General features: G+C 51.5%; 1 protein-coding gene across 1 annotated transcript in view; it reads right to left on the reverse strand.

Moving 5' to 3' along the window:
- LOC120061418 (plexin A3-like) overlaps positions 1–24,187 on the reverse strand; it is a 169,897-nt gene that overhangs the window by 127,840 nt on the left and 17,870 nt on the right. The gene's annotated exons all lie outside the window — the stretch shown is intronic.

A 24,187-nucleotide genomic window follows, 5' to 3' on the forward strand; every position in this document is an offset into this window, starting at 1 on the left:
TAAATGCATTTCTGGTGGAGGAGTAGCATGGTGGAGACACGGTGGCTTCATCACAGCGCCCCCTATCAGTCATCTTGTGTATAGACAGTATAAATCATTGGTTCATCTCCAGGGGGATATTTCCATTCTAGTCATTTAGCAGACGCTCTTATCCAGAGCCACTGACAGTAGTGAGAGCATACATTTTCTTACCTTTTTCATATAGGCCTGTTACTTAGCACACACAGTGTTGGCTTGAACTCCTGAATCAATCAGTGCATGTGAATATCCCTCTATCCTTCTGTAGGCCGTCATTGTAAATAAGAATTTGTTCTTAACTGACTTGCCTAGTTAAATGTGTGTTTGTCCTCGCCTGTAAATGATTGACATTGGTTGGCCCTTTGAACCTCTGTCCCTCTCCGCTCTATGGGAATGGGGGAGTTGTACGCCCTTAACTTGAATAGCAGCATGTTAGCCTAGTCAACACAGACTCACAGAAACACTATCACCCCTGAGCCTGGGCTTTTTGTGTGCTGCTGACATCTAACACGTAAAACCCCATACACCCCTATCTGATGTGTGAAGTTAGAGTTAAGACAAAAGCGTCTGTGTCAACAGAGCCTCTCCCTCTGCCCAGGGCCCAGGGCCCCAGCTCCAATCCCCACATCTCCTCCCTCTGCCCAGGGCCCCAGCTCCAATCCCCACATCTCCTCCCTCTGCCCAGGGCCCAGGGCCCCAGCTCCAATCCCCACATCTCCTCCCTCTGCCCAGGGCCCAGGGCCCCAGCTCCAATCCCCACATCTCCTCCCTCTGCCCAGGGCCCAGGGCCCCAGCTCCAATCCCCACATCTCCTCCCTCTGCCCAGGGCCCCAGCTCCAATCCCCACATCTCCTCCCTCTGCCCAGGGCCCAGGGCCCCAGCTCCAATCCCCACATCTCCTCCCTCTGCCCAGGGCCCAGGGCCCCAGCTCCAATCCCCACATCTCCTCCCTCTGCCCAGGGCCCAGGGCCCCAGCTCCAATCCCCACATCTCCTCCCTCTGCCCAGGGCCCAGGGCCCCAGCTCCAATCCCCACATCTCCTCCCTCTGCCCAGGGCCCCAGCTCCAATCCCCACATCTCCTCCCTCTGCCCAGGGCCCAGGGCCCCAGCTCCAATCCCCACATCTCCTCCCTCTGCCCAGGGCCCAGGGCCCCAGCTCCAATCCCCACATCTCCTCCCTCTGCCCAGGGCCCAGGGCCCCAGCTCCAATCCCCACATCTCCTCCCTCTGCCCAGGGCCCAGGGCCCCAGCTCCAATCCCCACATCTCCTCCCTCTGCCCAGGGCCCAGGGCCCCAGCTCCAATCCCCACATCTCCTCCCTCTGCCCAGGGCCCCAGCTCCAATCCCCACATCTCCTCCCTCTGCCCAGGGCCCAGGGCCCCAGCTCCAATCCCCACATCTCCTCCCTCTGCCCAGGGCCCAGGGCCCCAGCTCCAATCCCCACATCTCCTCCCTCTGCCCAGGGCCCAGGGCCCCAGCTCCAATCCCCACATCTCCTCCCTCTGCCCAGGGCCCAGGGCCCCAGCTCCAATCCCCACATCTCCTCCCTCTGCCCAGGGCCCAGGGCCCCAGCTCCAATCCCCACATCTCCTCCCTCTGCCCAGGGCCCCAGCTCCAATCCCCACATCTCCTCCCTCTGCCCAGGGCCCAGGGCCCCAGCTCCAATCCCCACATCTCCTCCCTCTGCCCAGGGCCCAGGGCCCCAGCTCCAATCCCCACATCTCCTCCCTCTGCCCAGGGCCCAGGGCCCCAGCTCCAATCCCCACATCTCCTCCCTCTGCCCAGGGCCCAGGGCCCCAGCTCCAATCCCCACATCTCCTCCCTCTGCCCAGGGCCCAGGGCCCCAGCTCCAATCCCCACATCTCCTTCCTCTGCCCAGGGCCCAGGGCCCCAGCTCCAATCCCCACATCTCCTCCCTCTGCCCAGGGCCCAGGGCCCCAGCTCCAATCCCCACATCTCCTCCCTCTGCCCAGGGCCCAGGGCCCCAGCTCCAATCCCCACATCTCCTCCCTCTGCCCAGGGCCCCAGCTCCAATCCCCACATCTCCTCCCTCTGCCCAGGGCCCAGGGCCCCAGCTCCAATCCCCACATCTCCTTCCTCTGCCCAGGGCCCCAGCTCCAATCCCCACATCTCCTCCCTCTGCCCAGGGCCCAGGGCCCCAGCTCCAATCCCCACATCTCCTTCCTCTGCCCAGGGCCCAGGGCCCCAGCTCCAATCCCCACATCTCCTCCCTCTGCCCAGGGCCCAGGGCCCCAGCTCCAATCCCCACATCTCCTCCCTCTGCCCAGGGCCCCAGCTCCAATCCCCACATCTCCTCCCTCTGCCCAGGGCCCAGGGCCCCAGCTCCAATCCCCACATCTCCTCCCTCTGCCCAGGGCCCCAGCTCCAATCCCCACATCTCCTCCCTCTGCCCAGGGCCCAGGGCCCCAGCTCCAATCCCCACATCTCCTCCCTCTGCCCAGGGCCCAGGGCCCCAGCTCCAATCCCCACATCTCCTCCCTCTGCCCAGGGCCCAGGGCCCCAGCTCCAATCCCCACATCTCCTCCCTCTGCCCAGGGCCCCAGCTCCAATCCCCACATCTCCTCCCTCTGCCCAGGGCCCAGGGCCCCAGCTCCAATCCCCACATCTCCTCCCTCTGCCCAGGGCCCAGGGCCCCAGCTCCAATCCCCACATCTCCTCCCTCTGCCCAGGGCCCAGGGCCCCAGCTCCAATCCCCACATCTCCTCCCTCTGCCCAGGGCCCAGGGCCCCAGCTCCAATCCCCACATCTCCTCCCTCTGCCAGGCCAGGGCCCCAGCTCCAATCCCCACATCTCCTCCCTCTGCCCAGGGCCCAGGGCCCCAGCTCCAATCCCCACATCTCCTCCCTCTGCCCAGGGCCCAGGGCCCCAGCTCCAATCCCCACATCTCCTCCCTCTGCCCAGGGCCCAGGGCCCCAGCTCCAATCCCCACATCTCCTCCCTCTGCCCAGGGCCCAGGGCCCCAGCTCCAATCCCCACATCTCCTCCCTCTGCCCAGGGCCCCAGCTCCAATCCCCACATCTCCTCCCTCTGCCCAGGGCCCAGGGCCCCAGCTCCAATCCCCACATCTCCTCCCTCTGCCCAGGGCCCAGGGCCCCAGCTCCAATCCCCACATCTCCTCCCTCTGCCCAGGGCCCAGGGCCCCAGCTCCAATCCCCACATCTCCTCCCTCTGCCCAGGGCCCAGGGCCCCAGCTCCAATCCCCACATCTCCTCCCTCTGCCCAGGGCCCCAGCTCCAATCCCCACATCTCCTCCCTCTGCCCAGGGCCCCAGCTCCAATCCCCACATCTCCTCCCTCTGCCCAGGGCCCAGGGCCCCAGCTCCAATCCCCACATCTCCTCCCTCTGCCCAGGGCCCAGGGCCCCAGCTCCAATCCCCACATCTCCTCCCTCTGCCCAGGGCCCAGGGCCCCAGCTCCAATCCCCACATCTCCTCCCTCTGCCCAGGGCCCCAGCTCCAATCCCCACATCTCCTTCCTCTGCCCAGGGCCCAGGGCCCCAGCTCCAATCCCCACATCTCCTCCCTCTGCCCAGGGCCCAGGGCCCCAGCTCCAATCCCCACATCTCCTCCCTCTGCCCAGGGCCCAGGGCCCCAGCTCCAATCCCCACATCTCCTCCCTCTGCCCAGGGCCCCAGCTCCAATCCCCACATCTCCTCCCTCTGCCCAGGGCCCCAGCTCCAATCCCCACATCTCCTTCCTCTGCCCAGGGCCCCAGCTCCAATCCCCACATCTCCTCCCTCTGCCCAGGGCCCAGGGCCCCAGCTCCAATCCCCACATCTCCTTCCTCTGCCCAGGGCCCAGGGCCCCAGCTCCAATCCCCACATCTCCTCCCTCTGCCCAGGGCCCCAGCTCCAATCCCCACATCTCCTCCCTCTGCCCAGGGCCCAGGGCCCCAGCTCCAATCCCCACATCTCCTCCCTCTGCCCAGGGCCCAGGGCCCCAGCTCCAATCCCCACATCTCCTCCCTCTGCCCAGGGCCCAGGGCCCCAGCTCCAATCCCCACATCTCCTCCCTCTGCCCAGGGCCCAGGGCCCCAGCTCCAATCCCCACATCTCCTCCCTCTGCCCAGGGCCCAGGGCCCCAGCTCCAATCCCCACATCTCCTCCCTCTGCCCAGGGCCCCAGCTCCAATCCCCACATCTCCTTCCTCTGCCCAGGGCCCCAGCTCCAATCCCCACATCTCCTCCCTCTGCCCAGGGCCCAGGGCCCCAGCTCCAATCCCCACATCTCCTTCCTCTGCCCAGGGCCCCAGCTCCAATCCCCACATCTCCTTCCTCTGCCCAGGGCACCAGCTCCAATCCCCACATCTCCTCACTCTGCCCAGGGCCCAGCTCCAATCCCCACATCTCCTCCCTCTGCCCAGGGCCCAGCTCCAATCCCCACATCTCCTTCCTCTGCCCAGGGCACCAGCTCCAATCCCCACATCTCCTCCCTCTGCCCAGGGCCCAGGGCCCCATCCCCACATCTCCTCCCTCTGCCCAGGGCCCCAGCTCCAATCCCCACATCTCCTCCCTCTGCCCAGGGCCCCATCCCCACATCTCCTCCCTCTGCCCAGGGCCCAGCTCCAATCCCCACATCTCCTTCCTCTGCCCAGGGCACCAGCTCCAATCCCCCCATCTCCTCCCTCTGCCCAGGGCCCAGGGCCCCATCCTCACATCTCCTCCCTCTGCCCAGGGCCCCAGCTCCAATCCTCACATCTCCTCCCTCTGCCCAGGGCCCCATCCCCACATCTCCTCCCTCTGCCCAGGGCCCCAGCTCCAATCCTCACATCTCCTCCCTCTGCCCAGGGCCCCATCCTCACATCTCCTCCCTCTGCCCAGGGCCCCAGCTCCAATCCCCACATCTCCTCCCTCTGCCCAGGGCCCCAGCTCCAATCCCCACATCTCCTCCCTCTGCCCAGGGCCCCAGCTCCAATCCCCACATCTCCTTCCTCTGCCCAGGGCACCAGCTCCAATCCCCACATCTCCTCCCTCTGCCCAGGGCCCAGGGCCCCATCCTCACATCTCCTCCCTCTGCCCAGGGCCCCAGCTCCAATCCTCACATCTCCTCCCTCTGCCCAGGGCCCCATCCCCACATCTCCTCCCTCTGCCCAGGGCCCCAGCTCCAATCCCCACATCTCCTCCCTCTGCCCAGGGCCCCATCCTCACATCTCCTCCCTCTGCCCAGGGCCCCAGCTCCAATCCCCACATCTCCTCCCTCTGCCCAGGGCCCCAGCTCCAATCCCCACATCTCCTCCCTCTGCACAGGGCCCCAGCTCCAATCCCCACATCTCCTCCCTCTGCCCAGGGCCCCAGCTCCAATCCCCACATCTCCTCCCTCTGCCCAGGGCCCCAGCTCCAATCCCCACATCTCCTTCCTCTGCCCAGGGCCCCAGCTCCAATCCCCACATCTCCTCCCTTTGCCCAGGGCCCCAGCTCCAATCCCCACATCTCCTCCCTCTGCCCAGGGCCCCAGCTCCAATCCCCACATCTCCTTCCTCTGCCCAGGGCCCTAGCTCCAATCCCCACATCTCCTCCCTCTGCCCAGGGCCCCAGCTCCAATCCCCACATCTCCTCCCTCTGCCCAGGGCCCAGGGCCCCAGCTCCAATCCCCACATCTCCTCCCTCTGCCCAGGGCCCCAGCTCCAATCCCCACATCTCCTCCCTCTGCCCAGGGCCCCAGCTCCAATCCCCACATCTCCTCCCTCTGCCCAGGGCCCCAGCTCCAATCCCCACATCTCCTCCCTCTGCCCAGGGCCCCAGCTCCAATCCCCACATCTCCTCCCTCTGCCCAGGGCCCCAGCTCCAATCCCCACATCTCCTCCCTCTGCCCAGGGCCCCAGCTCCAATCCCCACATCTCCTCCCTCTGCCCAAGGACCCAGCTCCAATCCCCACATCTCCTCCCTCTGCCCAGGGCCCCAGCTCCAATCCCCACATCTCCTTCCTCTGCCCAGGGCCCCAGCACACATCCCCACAACTCCTTCCTCTGCCCAGGGCCCCAGCCCCACACCTCCTTCCTCTGCCCAGGGCCCCAGCCCCCATCCCCACATCTCCTCCCTCTGCCCAGGGCCCCAGCTCCAAACCTCACATCTCCTTCCTTTGCCCAGGGCCCCAGCCCCACACCTCCTTCCTCTGCCCAGGGCCCCAGCCTCCATCCTCACATCTCCTCCCTTTGCCCAGGGCCCCAGCCTCCATCCTCACATCTCCTTCCTCTGCCCAGGGCCCCAGCCCCCATCCTCACATCTCCTCCCTTTGCCCAGGGCCCCAGCCCCCATTCTCACATCTCCTTCCTCTGCCCAGGGCACCAGCCTCCATCTCCTCCTTTTGCCCAGGGCCCCAGCCCCTATTCCCACACCTCCTTCCTCTGCCCAGGGCCCCAGCCTCCATCCTCACATCTCCTTCCTCTGCCCAGGGCCCCAGCCTCCATCCTCACATCTCCTCCCTTTGCCCAGGGCCCCAGCCCCCATCCTCACATCTCCTTCCTTTGCCCAGGGCCCCAGCCTCCATCCTCACATCTCCTTCCTTTGCCCAGGGCCCCAGCCCCCATCCTCACATCTCCTCCCTCTGCCCAGGGCTCCAGCCCCCATCCTCACATCTCCTTCCTTTGCCCAGGGCCCCAGCCCCCATCCTCACATCTCCTCCCTCTGCCCAGGGCCCCAGCCCCCATCCTCACATCTCCTCCCTCTGCCCAGGGCCCCAGCCCCCATCCTCACATCTCCTCCCTTTGCCCAGGGCCCCAGCCCCCATCCTCACATCTCCTCCCTCTGCCCAGGCCCCCAGCCTCCATCTCCTTCCTTTGCCCAGGGCCCCAGCCCCCATCCTCACATCTCCTCCCTCTGCCCAGGGCCCCAGCCCCCATCCTCACATCTCCTCCCTCTGCCCAGGGCCCCAGCCCCCATCCTCACATCTCCTCCCTTTGCCCAGGGCCCCAGCCCCCATCCTCACATCTCCTCCCTCTGCCCAGGCCCCCAGCCTCCATCTCCTTCCTTTTCCCAGGGCCCCAGCCCCCATCCTCACATCTCCTCCCTTTGCCCAGGGCCCCAGCCTCCATCTCCTTCCTTTGCCCAGGGCCCCAGCCCCCATCCTCACATCTCCTCCCTTTGCCCAGGGCCCCAGCCTCCATCTCCTCCCTTTGCCCAGGGCCCCAGCCCCCATCCTCACATCTCCTCCCTTTGCCCAGGGCCCCAGCCTCCATCTCCTCCCTTTGCCCAGGGCCCCAGCCCCCATCCTCACATCTCCTCCCTCTGCCCAGGGCCCCAGCCTCCATCTCCTTCCTTTGCCCAGGGCCCCAGCCCCCATCCTCACATCTCCTCCCTCTGCCCAGGGCCCCAGCCTCCATCTCCTCCCTTTGCCCAGGGCCCCAGCCCCCATCCTCACATCTCCTCCCTTTGCCCAGGGCCCCAGCCCCCATCCTCACATCTCCTCCCTCTGCCCAGGGCCCCAGCTCCCGTTTTAGAATCCACTCGTTAACTGGAGGTGATAATGAATCTTTTCCACAGAGGGTTTGCTGCTCCTAAATTACACACTTTCAGAGAACGTAGCGAGGCTGTAGCTTCACACAACTGTTGATCAGAGCTGACTGAGATTTTCTCTTTCCCAAGACATGCATCCTGAAAAGAGGGATCGTCTGATCATGCATCATCATACATCGACAATGATTCAAAATATTTGTGGCCAAATGTGGGGAGAAGGACATTTTTTGACCCTCTCTTCAGTAAAGAAAGCCTTTAGTTCCTGTGTGAATCAATCTGGACACTGTGTTGCAGTCCCTCGGTGTTGGACCTTTCAATCTCTCCTCTTCAGGCCACAGATTAAAAGGCCAGATACATTTGGCCTTATAAAGCCTACTATGACTTTTCAACTCTCTTTTTAACATTTTGAGTGCTTTGGACCATAGATTGTCCAGTGGGTCTTAAATAGACAACTGATTAGGTGGATAAAGGGAGGCCATTTTACTGATCTTTTGCTACGGCCTACCCCGGCCAAACGCTAACCCGGACGACGCTGGGCCAATTGTGCGCCGCCCTATGGGGCTCCCAATCACGGCCGGTTGTGATACAGCCTGGAATCAAACCAGGGTCTGTAGTGACGCCTCTAGCACTGAGATGCAGTGCCTTAGACCGCTGTGCCACTCGGGATGGGTGTCTGTGGACAACCAGGGGAGGGAGCCACTGTTGACACCTCCACAGCAGCAGGCCTCTCCTGGAGGGCACTCCAATCTGTCTCCTCTCTCTCTCTCTCTCCCTCCCTCCCTCTCTCTCTCTCTCACTATCATCATAGGCTGGAGTGAGCTGAAGATGGGGGGAGATGATATGGTTACCTGGGGTACATGAATTACTATCTCCAATATTATTGATGACGCCGATGATGATGATAGGACTACACAAGTAGTCTGGGCCGTAAGCAAATCCCACTTATATTCATTTACCCACTTAAAGGCCCCCAATGACAAATCCCTGCAATTATATAACTAATGTCATTGTTGATTATCATAGCCTAATATCTGTCAGCCCATTTGTGTTTCAGTGATGGATTCTAATCCAAGTAGACTTCTGGCACGCTCTGCTCACATTTCCAGTGAACAGGTGTTTCAAAACATACAGATCTATTTAAAGCACTGGCTGGCACTCCCAAGTCCCCGGTTCTCTAGCTCTTGTACTACAGCACTTCCTTAAGTCCCAGTCTTACTCTATAAATCTCCAATAGCCATTCTGAGGAAAGAACATTTCCAGAGAGTATCTTCACATGAACATAAACCAGTGGCGTTTACCCTGGGTCAGAAAAACGTCTCTAAAAGTAACGTAGACGTATTGTATCTCTGGTAATATTGTGTGCCGTTTTCCTTCATCCACAAAAACCAGCTATTTCATTTGTATATACAGTAACTAGCCATTGTCATATTGAATAAAAATAGTTACATTCAAAGAGAGCATTGTCCATATAATTAGTTTGACACTATATCTAAAAGGGATCCTTTTGACTGACCCACTTTTTTTATGAGCACATTGTGAAATTCTGTCTGCCTATTTGTGTGTGGTGAAGACATGCCTTGTGTATTAGATACTGAATTACTGGTGTAATACATCCGCAACTAGCCTGTGTCATGAGTAATGAACCTCATTGGCCAAGGGTGTTCAGTACACAATAGATGAACAAGATGGAGGGCAGCTCCTCTGTGTGCAGCTGAGCTGACCATCTTGTCTGCTTAGTTCACATGACTACCCAGAGAGCCCCTGGATGCGTCACCCAACCCAAAGCATTGCTCACTGAACCGTTAACCCTTGAGGAGAAAATGGGGTGAGGAGGAGGAGCTCTGTGGAGGAGGAGGAGGAGCTCTGTGGAGGAGAAGGAGGAGCTCTGTGGAGCAGAGAGGGGTAAGGGGAGGTTTAAGCTCATTAATCGCTTCCAACCCCCTTTGTCACACACACATGCACCACACACACACACGCAAGCATAATCAAATCAAATCAAACCAAATTTTATAGGTCACATACACGTGTTTAGCAGATGTTATTGTGGGTGTAGCGAAATGCTTGTGATTCTAGCTCTGACAGTGCAGCAATATCTAACAAGTAATATCTAACAATTACACAACATATACCCAAAATACATAATGCAATTTTTACAAACAATTAAAGTGACTAAGATACCGAGCACGCACGCACGCACGCACGCACGCACGCACACACACACACACACACACACACACACACACACACACACCACACACACACACACCCACCCACACACACAGAGAGGAACAAACGACACCGGACCACCAACCAGCGGGGTTACCTCCCCAAGGCATGCAGCCACACAACCGTCCCTCCCTTCCCCCTCACCACCCAGAGAGAGGATCTGTCTGGACACCCCCTGGTCCCCCTCTGCACTGCCACTCATTGTTACAAATTGATAGATGCAGAAGTGGGAAAGAGGTGAAAGCTGTGGGACACACAGGCAGATCAATCTGTTTCTACCAGCCCCCAACCAAACCAAACTGCAGGTCACTTTCCTTTCTTCAACTGATTACATATAACGTATGTACTGTCTACTTAAGCAATAAGGCACGAGGGGCTGTGGTATATGGCCAATATACCACGGCTAAGGGCTGTTCTTACACACGACGCATCGCGGAGTTCCTGAAGACAGCCCTTAGCCGTGGTATATTGACTATATACCACAAACCTCTGAGGTACCTTATTGCTATTATTACAAACAATTAAAGTGACTAAGATACCGAGCACACACGCACGCACCAACGGAATTAGAGCAGTAAAAATAAATGTTTTGTCATACCCGTGGTATACGGTCTGATATACCACGGCTGTCAGCCAATCGGCATTCAGGGCTCTAACCACCCAGTTTATAATATCATATAACCTATGTCATGATATTATTTATAACAATACTTATTACGTATGTCTTATCACATAGCATTGTGTGTATTATAGCCTATCTATTCACAAGGCCTTATGCAAAAAACTTCCAAGGTCAGGCCTAAGCAGGCTCACTCCATCCAAGCAGCAGACCCCAGAACACTCTCAGACTGTCGGGCCAAATCCACAGCTATATGCCAAGCAGGAGACCCCAGAACACTCTCAGACTGTAGGGCCAAATCCACAGCTATATGCCAAGCAGGAGACCCCAGAACACTCCCAGACTGTCGGGCCAAATCCACAGCTATATGCCAAGCAGGAGACCCCAGAACACTCTCAGGCTGTAGGGCCAAATCCACAGCTATATGCCAAGCAGGAGACCCCAGAACACTCTCAGGCTGTAGGGCCAAATCCACAGCTATATGCCAAGCAGGAGACCCCAGAACACTCCCAGACTGTCGGGCCAAATCCACAGCTATATGCCAAGCAGGAGACCCCAGAACACTCTCAGGCTGTAGGGCCAAATCCACAGCTATATGCCAAGCAGCAGACCCCAGAACACTCTCAGACTGTAGGGCCAAATCCACAGCTATATGCCAAGCAGCAGACCCCAGAACACTCTCAGGCTGTAGGGCCAAATCCACAGCTATATGCCAAGCAGGAGACCCCAGAACACTCTCAGACTGTAGGGCCAAATCCACAGCTATATGCCAAGCAGGAGACCCCAGAACACTCCCAGACTGTCGGGCCAAATCCACAGCTATATGCCAAGCAGGAGACCCCAGAACACTCTCAGACTGTCGGGCCAAATCCACAGCTATATGCCAAGCAGGAGACCCCAGAACACTCTCAGACTGTAGGGCCAAATCCACAGCTATATGCCAAGCATCATTCTCAAGTGATCCCAGTGGGTTCTCCCAGACAACAACACAAACATTTTAATCACATCTCGAGGAGAGAGATAATAGGGACAGAGAGAGAAAGACAAATAAAAACAAGAAGAATCATCGGGGAAATGCCAGATTTGCGTAAATCTCCCTGGCAAACGAATAATAATTGATTTACCTTTAAATTCGGCCTCATCAGATTTCGTGCCTGTGGCTCTAGTCGTGTCATGTCTCAAACAGGTTTTGTTTTCCAACCAGTCACAATGTACAATGTAAATCCTTTCCCCATAACGGCCTCCGCTGAAACTAACCAAGCACCAGTATTGATGAGGTTGGTCTCATGATTACTCGTCAGTATTACCTCAGGGCTCTAGCTCCTCTGTCCTACACTGCAGACAGTATTACCTCAGGGCTCTAGCTCCTCTGTCCTACACTGCAGACAGTATTACCTCAGGGCTCTAGCTCCTCTGTCCTACACTGCAGACAGTATTACCTCAGGGCTCTAGCTCCTCTGTCCTACACTGTAGACAGTATTACCTCAGGGCTCTAGCTCCCCTGTCCTACACTGCAGACAGTATTACCTCAGGGCTCTAGCTCCCCTGTCCTACACTGCAGACAGTATTACCTCAGGGCTCTAGCTCCTCTGTCCTACACTGCAGACAGTATTACCTCAGGGCTCTAGCTCCTCTGTCCTACACTGTAGACAGTATTACCTCAGGGCTCTAGCTCCTCTGTCCTACACTGCAGACAGTATTACCTCAGGGCTCTTGCTCCTCTGTCCTACACTGCAGACAGTATTACCTCAGGGCTCTAGCTCCACTGTCCTCCGCTGTAGACAGTATTACCTCAGGGCTCTAGCTCCTCTGTCCTACACTGTAGACAGTATTACCTCAGGGCTCTAGCTCCTCTGTCCTACACTGCAGACAGTATTACCTCAGGGCTCTAGCTCCTCTGTCCCACGCTTCAGACAGTATTACCTCAGGGCTCTAGCTCCACTGTCCTCCGCTGTAGACAGTATTACCTCAGGGCTCTAGCTCCTCTGTCCTACACTGCAGACAGTATTACCTCAGGGCTCTAGCTCCTCTGTCCTACACTGCAGACAGTATTACCTCAGGGCTCTAGCTCCTCTGTCCTACACTGTAGACAGTATTACCTCAGGGCTCTAGCTCCTCTGTCCTCCGCTGTAGACAGTATTACCTCAGGGCTCTAGCTCCTCTGTCCTACACTGCAGACAGTATTGCCTCAGGGCTCTAGCTCCTCTGTCCTACACTGTAGACAGTATTACCTCAGGGCTCTAGCTCCTCTGTCCTACACTGCAGACAGTATTACCTCAGGGCTCTAGCTCCTCTGTCCCACGCTTCAGACAGTATTACCTCAGGGCTCTAGCTCCACTGTCCTCCGCTGTAGACAGTATTACCTCAGGGCTCTAGCTCCACTGTCCTCCGCTGTAGACAGTATTACCTCAGGGCTCTAGCTCCTTTGTCCTACACTGCAGACAGTATTACCTCAGGGCTCTAGCTCCTCTGTCCTACACTTCAGACAGTATTACCTCAGGGCTCTAGCTCCTCTGTCCTATGCTGCAGACAGTATTACCTCAGGGCTCTAGCTCCTCTGTCCTACACTGCAGACAGTATTACCTCAGGGCTCTAGCTCCTCTGTCATACACTGCAGACAGTATTACCTCAGGGCTCTAGCGCCACTGTCCTCCGCTGTAGACAGTATTACCTCAGGGCTCTAGCTCCACTGTCCTACACTGCAGACAGTATTACCTCAGGGCTCTAGCTCCTCTGTCCTCCACTGCAGACAGTATTACCTCAGGGCTCTAGCTCCTCTGTCTTCCGCTGCAGACAGTATTACCTCAGGGCTCTAGCTCCTCTGTCCTCCGCTGTAGACAGTATTACCTCAGGGCTCTAGCTCCTCTGTCCTCCGATGCAGACAGTATTACCTCAGGGCTCTAGCTCCTCTGTCCTATGCTGCAGACAGTATTACCTCAGGGCTCTAGCTCCTCTGTCCTATGCTGCAGACAGTATTACCTCAGGGCTCTAGCTCCTCTGTCTTCCGCTGCAGACAGTATTACCTCAGGGCTCTAGCTCCTCTGTCCCACGCTTCAGACAGTATTACCTCAGGGCTCTAGCTCCTCTGTCCTCCACTGCAGACAGTATTACCTCAGGGCTCTAGCTCCTCTGTCCTACACTGCAGACAGTATTACCTCAGGGCTCTAGCTCCTCTGTCCCACGCTTCAGACAGTATTACCTCAGGGCTCTAGCTCCTCTGTCCTCCACTGCAGACAGTATTACCTCAGGGCTCTAGCTCCTCTGTCTTCCGCTGCAGACAGTATTACCTCAGGGCTCTAGCTCCTCTGTCTTCCGCTGCAGACAGTATTACCTCAGGGCTCAACGGAGTTATAAACCCTGGAAAAATCAATAACATTGATTAAAATATCATTAAGCCTTTCTTTAATAATTGGATGAGGATATAGTGGCTCTCACAGAGAGACAGTGGAGACTGGATATACACATTTAAAAACAGAATTCAATAAATTCATGCTATTATAAGGCCATTGCCACTGCAAGAGCCAGATTTGCTGAGCAAACTCTTTATCTACATTTTAATAATCTGGCCGATGACGTTAGTACAATCCCATATGTTATACATTCATATGCAATGTCTAAAATGGCCAGATTCAGGCATTCACTCATTCCAGTACACTTCATTTGAATTCATTTAACAATGGACTCAATCACGTCTGGATGCCGGCTGAGTCGTCTTGCTTCTGTTTCGAGGCAGATAGTCGGAGGCTAATTGGGAGGAGAGCAGAGGGCTCTCAGAACTGGGGCTGACTCAGCTCTTTGTCAAGTAAAGTGCTCTCACTCTCACTGAAGTCTACATCTCAAATGTACTGTAAAGCATTTTGTTATGATTCCCCCTCCTACTGACAACGACCCAAGCGGACCAAGGTTGAGCCAAAAACAGTTCCTCGCTCAAGGAGGGCGGGGTTACCTGACCTGACCTTATTACCACTACTGTAGGTATGTCATCACCCAGGTGAGGGACAGACATACGCTTCACTCTGTCTGCGTTTGTTCCTCATCTCTATCCCTCGCTGCCCGAATTAAATTCCTTTCACATTTCTGTCTTATTGTCTTCTTTCATCTTTATGTAGATGCCCTACCCTTTTTGGGGGGTCAATGTGGATCCCGACCCAGCCTCTCCCTCCCTGACTTCATCAAGACATAGAGAGAGGGGAGAGAGCGCCGGGCCGTATGGCTCTGGGGGCCTGTAAATGTCTTCAGCATGACGTAGCCAGCCTGCGGTAAGTCAATCCTGGGGAAGGGACGCCTGGTGACTGAAGGGGGGTGTTGGACCGGTTCAACAGGCAGGATCCCTACTGGACCCCTAATCATAAACACCGGGAACTGGGAAGTATCTCGTGTCTAAAAGAACATTTATCAGTTGGAGTTTTCTCTATCTCATTCTATGGCACTGAGATATACTGTGCTGGCAGCGCCAAAATAAATATGTCAGTAATGGAATTTTACTGTCTGTGTTGGATAACAGTGGTCTTCAGCAGACTACCTTTAGCCTGCATTAGAAACCATGCTTTGGATCTGCTACTGGTTTCTAATTTCTAAAGACGTAGAAGGCACTTTCTAGAGATTATATAAAACTTCTGTCAAAGGTAAAATGAGAGGTCATCTGTTTTAGAACAAACTTTAATCGTAATTCAAATGAAACCTTATTTAGCCATGTGAGTTACAATATGTCATCATTTACTCATCTTAAGTCAGAAACTAAATGCAATAAGTAACTAATCTTCTAAATGAATGATTTAATCAAGATCAGACGTTTCAGATTTGAATTGAATGCTACTATTTTTGTATGGCTTGGAGACAGACTGGGTTTCTCCTCTGATAGAAGACAGGACCTGTCTCTCGCTATTTCTGTTTCCTGTACACCAGTAAATTCTCATGTGGACACAAAAATGGTCATAACATTAAATGACACAAAGCAGACCAAGCACAAGACACGTATTTCATGTACGGTGAAATAAACATTTCAAAAAGCTAAATCTAGGGCTTAAGGGTCATGCAGCTGTAGGATATTAATTTGATCACCTTGTTGCAGGACAACATGTCAAACTTGTGGCTATTTGAGGTTTAAAAGGCTTTTGAAGTTTTGTAATTTTCACTTTGAAATGTCATACTTGATCCCTTACGAAAAATGTTTCAACCCCTACAAAAATGTCCATTAATTATAATCCACATAATAATTCACATTTCCTGCTGCTCCAGGATTATTTTCCTGCTGTAGCAAACTGGCTCAAATTAATATGCTACATCTGTATCTGAAACAGATTGTTTTGTTGTTGAATGAATTAAATGTTGAAATAAACCACACTGTCCCATTCTTCAAATCCTTGTCAATTCTCAGAGCTGGCTATGAAAATGGATGCTATATAAAGGGCCTTAAGAAGATTTTTTTCCAAGCTGCCATCCTGCCTCGTGTGTGTGTGGGGGGGGGGGGGGGGGGGGGGACTTTGATGGTGAAAGGTTTGCACAGACATTAACGTCCTTCTCCCCGTTCAAACGGCTGTTCAGCCTGACAATGCCATTAGCAGTTAGAGCCTTAAACGCAACATAAGGGGAAAGAATTGGACACATACTATTAGAAGCTCATAATGCCACACTGACGGTATGTCTCTTTTATCAATGCACTCTGTCATAGTGATGCTGTGGAGACAAAGGAGGCTGGGTAGGAGAATGAGTAGACAGGAGCAGCCGTGTAGCAGCATGCTACTCTATAGAGGTGCTGGAGGACACTGTAGTTACTTAGGGGGACTGTCAGCTCTTCCACAGGGAATGTGCACCCCACAATGCACTTTAAGAAAGAGCCAGTCAGGGCTGATTAAGCCATGGACTGACGGGTAGGACGCGGACGGCGGGGGTTGGGAACGGAGGTTGATGGGGAGACAACCAATATGACACTGCCAGCAGGGTATGATTACACCTCATGTGAAGGCAGAAAATCTTCTGAGGCACACTATCCTCCACACAGACATCTGGCATATCCTCTCTGTGTGTGCTGAGAAGAAGGGAAATCAATAGTTATCGAACAAATAAATGGAAAATAATCATTCAAAGAAGGAAGACGAGGTCTTAATTTGTCATCTTCACAGATGATGTACAACATCAGAGGGGAAGACAAAAACACATTTCAAAAAGGATGTTCAGATCATTACAAGGGCAGTTAAAAACCCAAGGTCACATTTAACTCTCAGGGCCCCAAAACGAAACAGTAAAAACTGTGAGGCTGTGCTGTGGATGAGGTGACAACACGCTAACAGAGGCCATGTGAGCAAAATGACGATTAAAGCTGTGCAAACAGAGGACCGGGCTAGCGCCGCTCAGGGCCAGTGGCACCAGCTCACCCATGGCTGGAACAGCATTTCCCCCACAGAGCGGAACACACAGCAGATCTGTTCAGCGTAGATAAACCCAGACAGCACAAGGCAGAGCTCCACAGCCCAAAAATCCTCAGGCGCAAACAGAGGTCAGGGTGTTTCTGCTAACTGCACTGAGATACGGTGACCCTTCGTCTCTGCCTCTGTCTGGGGTGTTGATTAAGAAAATGTCTGGGGTGTTGATTAAGAAAATGTCTGGGGTGTTGGTTAAGAAAACAAGCATCAGCACGGCCCGGGGCTGGACTGAAGGCCTCGGCCATGGATACAGTTTAAAGGCTGCAAATGTAATTAACAGTAAGCGCATGAGCACGTCATTAAAAGAGTCCGCTATAGCAGCTGTTTCCAACCAATGGAAATGGTCAGTTAAGAATGTTCCCTCTCAGATGTTCCTAGCACTCAATCTCAACCAGGAGAATGAATTTACAGTACCTAAACATGGTCAACGCTGCTGCATCTTTAGCAGAGGGAGACGAATCGCTGCACCACTATCTAATCCGGGCGCAGGGGACTGGGGTCGGTCTAATCTACTGTGCAAACTGCCATTAAGCAACGCTTTTCAAGATTGCATGATTCATTTAGAAATCTATCCCAGGCAACAATGGTGAGGGCAGCCGTCACATCCTACCGCTCAGAATACTAAACACTGAACACCGACAGAATGGGCAAGCAGTGCTGAGGTCATTAATTATTGTAAGGAAATAGCTCAAAACAAGCAGCAGCAACAGTCAGTGTATGGAGCTGATCAGCATTTTGATGAGAGGATTTTCGTGTCATATTGTTGAAACCTTTGTCTTGGATCTGGAGGGGGGAGAAAATGGTAAATGCCATTTGCACAAACCATCTCCTGGAATGTGTGAATCTGCATAGTCTTCCTGTTCTTTATATAACAACAAACACATGAATCAGATTCCACTGGCAGTGTACATGCAGTATGTGTTACATAATACTGTATAAAGTATAATATAAACCTTCTGATCAGAATAATGTGATGATCCAGACAAACATCAAGGACATCACCAGTGAAGAAGAAGTCTTAATGAAGCAGGTTTTATATGTAGCACTATTAGAGCCAAACCATCACACACACGGACAGACACACGCACGCACACACACACACAGACATGCACACACACGGGCACGCACACACACACACAGACATGCACACACACACGCACGCATGCACACACACAGACACACACACACACAAAGACAGACAGACAAACAGACACAGACACACACGGACAGACACACACGCACACACACAGACAGACACGCACACACACATGCGCGCACAGACAGACACACAGACACAGAGACAGACAGACAGACAGACAGGCACACACACACACACACACACACACACACACACACACACACACACACACACACACACACACACACACACACACACACACACACACACACACACACACACACACACACACACACACACACACACACACAGACCTTTGTTTCCCCGTTACTGTACTCCATGGAGGAGTGTTTCCTGCCTTCAACTTCCCCAGAGACAACGGAGCCAAAGCATCATGGACAATATTGACAGAAAGATCAGAAATACTAAACTGATTCATTTGACAGATTTCATCACTACCCTTTTCAAGATCGTCAAAAGCTAGCCTACAATTCTCAGAGAGACAAATTCGCAGCTCATTTTTATTTTTCCACAAGGATTGTCTTCGGTCTTTGCTTGTCCCTCTCCTCAGTGAAACAGGGGTTACGAAAGCAAGACAAATCTAATCATTCTATTTCTGACAAACTTGAAACTAAAGGTGGTGGAGCAGACACTTTTAAACAGAACATCAATAGGTAAATGTGATGGCATTTGATGCATCAATAGTTTGATACATATCTCTTATGTAGACTTAGCCATCATGTCCATGTTTAGACCCATAAACATGTGTCCATAAACAATCATCTCAAATATATTTCTGGACAGGTTATGAGCCCAATACAACCCCCACCCCCTTTTTTTGGCATTTGCTTCACTTCTCAAATCAGTCTTCTAGAGAAATACCCCCCTCCCCTCCCCTCCCCAATCCTCCCATCCACACTCCTCCCCTCCCATCCCCTCCCATCCCCACTCCTACCCTCCCTCCCATCCCCAATCCCCCCCTCCCTCCCCTCCCTCCCATCCCCTCCCTCCCATCCCCACTCCTCCCCTCCCCTCCCCCCTCCCATCCCCTCCCCTCCCTCCCCTCCCATCCCCACCCCTCCCTCCCATCCCCACTCCTCCCCTTCCTCCCATCCCCTCCCTCATTCTTCAATTCATGTTTTTCTTTCTGGGAAAATGACCGTGTTCCAGGTGTCTGGCTTAAAAAGTCGCTGAGCAAAATCCACCTACACCCCATGCTCTCTGAGGTCCCCGGATACATATCCCACAATCCTCTACCACTGACATCATACATCTGAAACGGCTGATACACCACACACTGACTGAGAACAGCATTCTGACTCAACAACTAAATGGAGGGAGAAACTGAGATCAAGCCTCCCATGAGATGAGGAGAGGCCAGCTGGCAGGCCAGGCAGCATGTGAAGACAACAGGTAATAGGTTCCGTGTCTGTCTTGCGGACGGATTTATCCCTTAAATGGATTTGGGATGTTTACACATACACTTAATTCCAATGTGTATAGGTTGTAATAAGCCTTAAATTAAAGTGTCTGCTTGGTCATTTAGAACAGGATTAAAGGTGTCTGCTTGGTCATTTAGAACAGGATTAAAGGTGTCTGCTTAGTCATTTAGAACAGGATTAAAGGTGTCTGCGTGTTCATTTAGAACAGGATTAAAGGTGTCTGCTTGTTCATTTAGAACAGGATTAAAGGTGTCTGCTTAGTCATTTAGAACAGGATTAAAGGTGTCTGCTTAGTCATTTAGAACAGGATTAAAGGTGTCTGCTTAGTCATTTAGAACAGGATTAAAGGTGTCTGCTTGTTCATTTAGAACAGGATTAAAGGTGTCTGCTTAGTCATTTAGAACAGGATTAAAGGTGTCTGCGTGTTCATTTAGAACAGGATTAAAGGTGTCTGCTTGGTCATTTAGAACAGGATTAAAGGTGTCTGCTTGGTCATTTAGAACAGGATTAAAGGTGTCTGCTTAGTCATTTAGAACAGGATTAAAGGTGTCTGCTTAGTCATTTAGAACAGGATTAAAGGTGTCTGTTGTTGAAATAGACAAGTGTCTGGTGAGTTTTTTCACCATCTGTCTCTTCCAATTAGCTCTCTGCCTCCAACATGATCGCAGGAATTGACAATGCTAGTTACTTTGGACAAACCATGTCAGTCTCAAAATATCCAGTTTCCTTCCTTCACAGAAGCACTAGAAAAGCAAAAAAATTGAAAAATGACATGAAACAAAACATTTAAATAGTCCAGTGATAGTTGTTTGCCAAAATGGGGTGGTGAGCCATTTTATAAGCCAAAGCCTAACCATAGCCTTGGGTCACTCCCTTGAAATAGGGAGTCAGCCCTAATTAAATGAAAATAGGTTAACGTAAAGGGAACATTAATATTAAATCAGCCTCTTTGGCCCAACTATGTTAAAAAGCCAAACTTAACCCACACTGTATTCACAGACCGCTTGTTTAGGCCTTTAGGATTCCTAATCTTTCTGTATTCTGTCCTTGCAAGAAACCATGTCAAATTATGTTTTCTTAGGAGACAGTCTGTCGGGACATAGGACTGTACCGGTCAGGGGATGACGGTAATTGGCCAGCCAAATGACCACAGTCGTCGTAACCGTTTGAATAGCATTTAAAAAAAAAAATACAGTCCTGCATCAGCCACATCAGTTAACATCATTTGAATGAACATTTTACATTACCATGGACATTATTGCATCACAATACCAGGCAGGTACTGCTTGTTTTAGCAATTTCAAAGTTTCATCATGTTGTTAAGAGTCCATGTTACCGCAGAAAGGGACTCAACCACACGAATGTCTGGCCGTCAGATGATATTATATATTCCTGGTGGTCTTCATCCATAACCGTCAGTTACACAGTTACACGGTAATTATGCAAGCTCTATCTGGACACACTCATCACAACAACAAACAAATGACCAATAACACATTCCATAACAGTAGCAGAGATGTAAATAGACCTAAAATCCACATCATTCTGTACCGTGCTGACTTCATCCACAGAATCAAAGAGGCTCCAAGGTAAATTCAGTTTCACTCTCCAAACCTTTTCAACATAACCATTTGACAGTCTAACTCTGGAGGAATGTTGATGCATTTGCAGGTATGTGGAGGTTTGACATACTCTGTCACAATCCACAGCAGGGTCGTCTGTAGATTGGCGAGGGTGAATAAGGTCCGTGTTGGTCAGGGGGACAACCGTTTTTTGTTGTGTGTAGTCGTATCATACAGGTCAGGGAGACAGAACCTGTCTTTGTTGCCCTCTTTATTAAATAACTCATCTCTAATCAGCCCATGTGACGAGGGGAACATTTGCAGGGAAATTTCATGAGGCCAAACAGTGTTCATTGAAGGTCAAATAAAGTACCATGTTCTTAATTCGGGACTCCAAGAAATTTCACACACATGCTGCAACTTAAACGGCAAAATTCTTGTTTACAGGAAATATAATCATGGGTAGTGGAGAGTTCTTAATAGGTAATGACAGATGATTTATGCCCCGGTACATAACTACAGTGTATCTACAAAAGCATCAGCCTATCATCAACATCTTATGAAAGGGATGTTCCTGGACCTCTACAAACATATTCATGCAATTTCAGCATGCCTCATTTATTTGTCAACATAATACATCTTCACTCATGATGATCTTTCATCGTCCAGAAACAGCAGGGAGGTTGATATGTGGGGTCACAGAAGAAGAAGATAAACGATAAACCTGCTGGATCGTTACCTCAGCAGACTACCAAGGTTACTTCCAGCCTGATGCTAGAGCCTGCAGTCAGAGACAGAGAGACAGCAGGACAGCAGGGAATGACTAAATGTGTCTGGCAGGCAGAGCCAGGCTTTGCAGCTACATTGCATCTTGACCAACTGAAAAAATACATCATTTTCTTGTCGAAGATTTTAGGAACTGTTCCCGTTCATGACGGAATGGCCTACAAAGTAGTAAAGATGAAGTGAAATGTTTCCCTCCTACAGAAGGCAGGTTCTGACTCACCAGGCGGGAGGCAGGAGACCTGAGACTTTATAGCAGACAGCCAGACACAGGTGCTTAAGTGCTGCTCCTAAACACTGTGCATTTACGATGATGGCAGCGGTGACCTTAAATGAAGTTATGAGAGGGACGCCATTAAGTTCTAAAAAAGAAAATGCTCAGACGAGGACATATCCAAGAGGGACAGATTTGGGCAGTTTGTCTAAAGGGGCATAATCCCCAAACACAACACATAACCACTTATTTTGTTTTTTATCTTATGTTTGTTTTGTAGTAAATATTTCAGATTTTATTTTCATTGTTTTTTATTAGTTTTTTTCCCCCGTGAAGCACATTGTGTTGCATTCTATGTCTGAAATGTGCTGTATAAATAAAGTTTGATTTGATTAGATACTGTACCTGTGTCAGATAGATCAGAGCGGTAAAGAGATCATTCTTGAGAGATTATAATGAGAGATTAACAACAACAACAGGATATACACTGTACAGTAGTAGTAACAGTCTACTACAGTAGTGAACAATGTAACAGTCTACTACAGTAGTAGTAAGAGTCTACTACAGTAGTGAACAATGTAACAGTCTACTACAGTAGTGAACAATGTAACAGTCTACTACAGTAGTAGTAACAGTCTACTACAGTAGTGAACAATGTAACAGTCTACTACAGTAGTGAACAATGTAACAGTCTACTACAGTAGTAGTAACAGTCTACTACAGTAGTGAACAATGTAACAGTCTACTACAGTAGTAGTAACAGTCTACTACAGTAGTGAACAATGTAACAGTCTACTACAGTAGTGAACAATGTAACAGTCTACTACAGTAGTGAACAATGTAACAGTCTACTACAGTAGTGAACAATGTAACAGTCTACTACAGTAGTAGTAACAGTCTACTACAGTAGTGAACAATGTAACAGTCTACTACAGTAGTAGTAAGAGTCTACTACAGTAGTGAACAATGTAACAGTCTACTACAGTAGTGAACAATGTAACAGTCTACTACAGTAGTAGTAACAGTCTACTACAGTAGTGAACAATGTAACAGTCTACTACAGTAGTAGTAACAGTCTACTACAGTAGTGAACAATGTCATGCAAGTGAAGGATTCAACTCCCATTTTAGCCACGCCAGGTACAACACAGTAACCCTTTAATGTTGTATTTAATGGATTCTTGTCATAGCATACATTCCCATATTTCAAGTATAGAGTAAAAACAAGCCCACTTTGCTCTTCCATCAGCAACATAGCTTCATCACAAGAAGTTAAATACAGAAGGAAAGATGGGTAGAGAGAACGAGATACACATCTGGAAGCTATCCCCTCGTCTCCTAGTCCCCCCACCACATCTAAAACTCTCTACTGTTTAACAGCTCTCCTGTCTCTCCCATTCTCACCACCACAGCAGCGACCTCCGTCTCTGTCTCTCCCGATCCCTGTGCTCCTGTCAAACAGACAGAACAACAGCTCACTCTGGGCAAAGCTGATGGGAACTGCTGTGTGATGGTCTGTTGAGAGGTATGCTACTAGTCTGCTACTCGTGTGTTGGGCAGTTACTCCACTGGGGCAACAGAGAGATTGTCTAAAATGTCGTTACAGTTGTGGTCAAATATACACTACCGTTCAAAAGTTTGGCGTCACTTAGAAATGTCCTTGTTTTTGAAAGAAAAGTTGTAAAAAATTGTCCATTAAAATAACATCAAATTGATCAGAAATACAGTGTAGACATTGTTAATGTTGTAAATGACTATTGTAACTGGAAACGGCAGATTTTTTATGGAATATTTACATAGGCGTACAGAGGCCCATTGTCAGCAACCATCACTCCTGTGTTCCAATGGCATGTTGTGTTAGCTAATCCAAGTTTATCATTTTAAAAGGCTAATTGATCATTAGAAAACCCTTTCGCAATTATGTTAGCACAGCTGAAAACTGTTGTCCTGATTAAAGAAGCAATAAAACTGGCCTTCCTTAGACTAGTTGAGTATCTGGAGCATCAGCATTTGTGGGTTCGATTACAGCCTCAAAATGGCCAGAAACAATGACCTTTCTTCTGAAACTCATCAGTCTATTCTTGATCTGATAAATGAAGGTTATTCCATGTGAGAAATTGCCAAGAAACTGAAGATCTCCCACAAGGCTGTGTACTACTCCCTTCACAGAACAGCGCAAACTGGCTCTAACCAGAATAGAAAGAGGAGTGGGAGGCACAACTGAGCAAGAGGACAAGTACATTAGAGTGTCTAGTTTGAGGAACAGACACCTCACAAGTCCTCAACTGGCAGCTT

Source organism: Salvelinus namaycush, chromosome 16 (assembly GCF_016432855.1).
Source record: "Salvelinus namaycush isolate Seneca chromosome 16, SaNama_1.0, whole genome shotgun sequence".
NCBI classification, from domain to species: domain Eukaryota; kingdom Metazoa; phylum Chordata; class Actinopteri; order Salmoniformes; family Salmonidae; genus Salvelinus; species Salvelinus namaycush.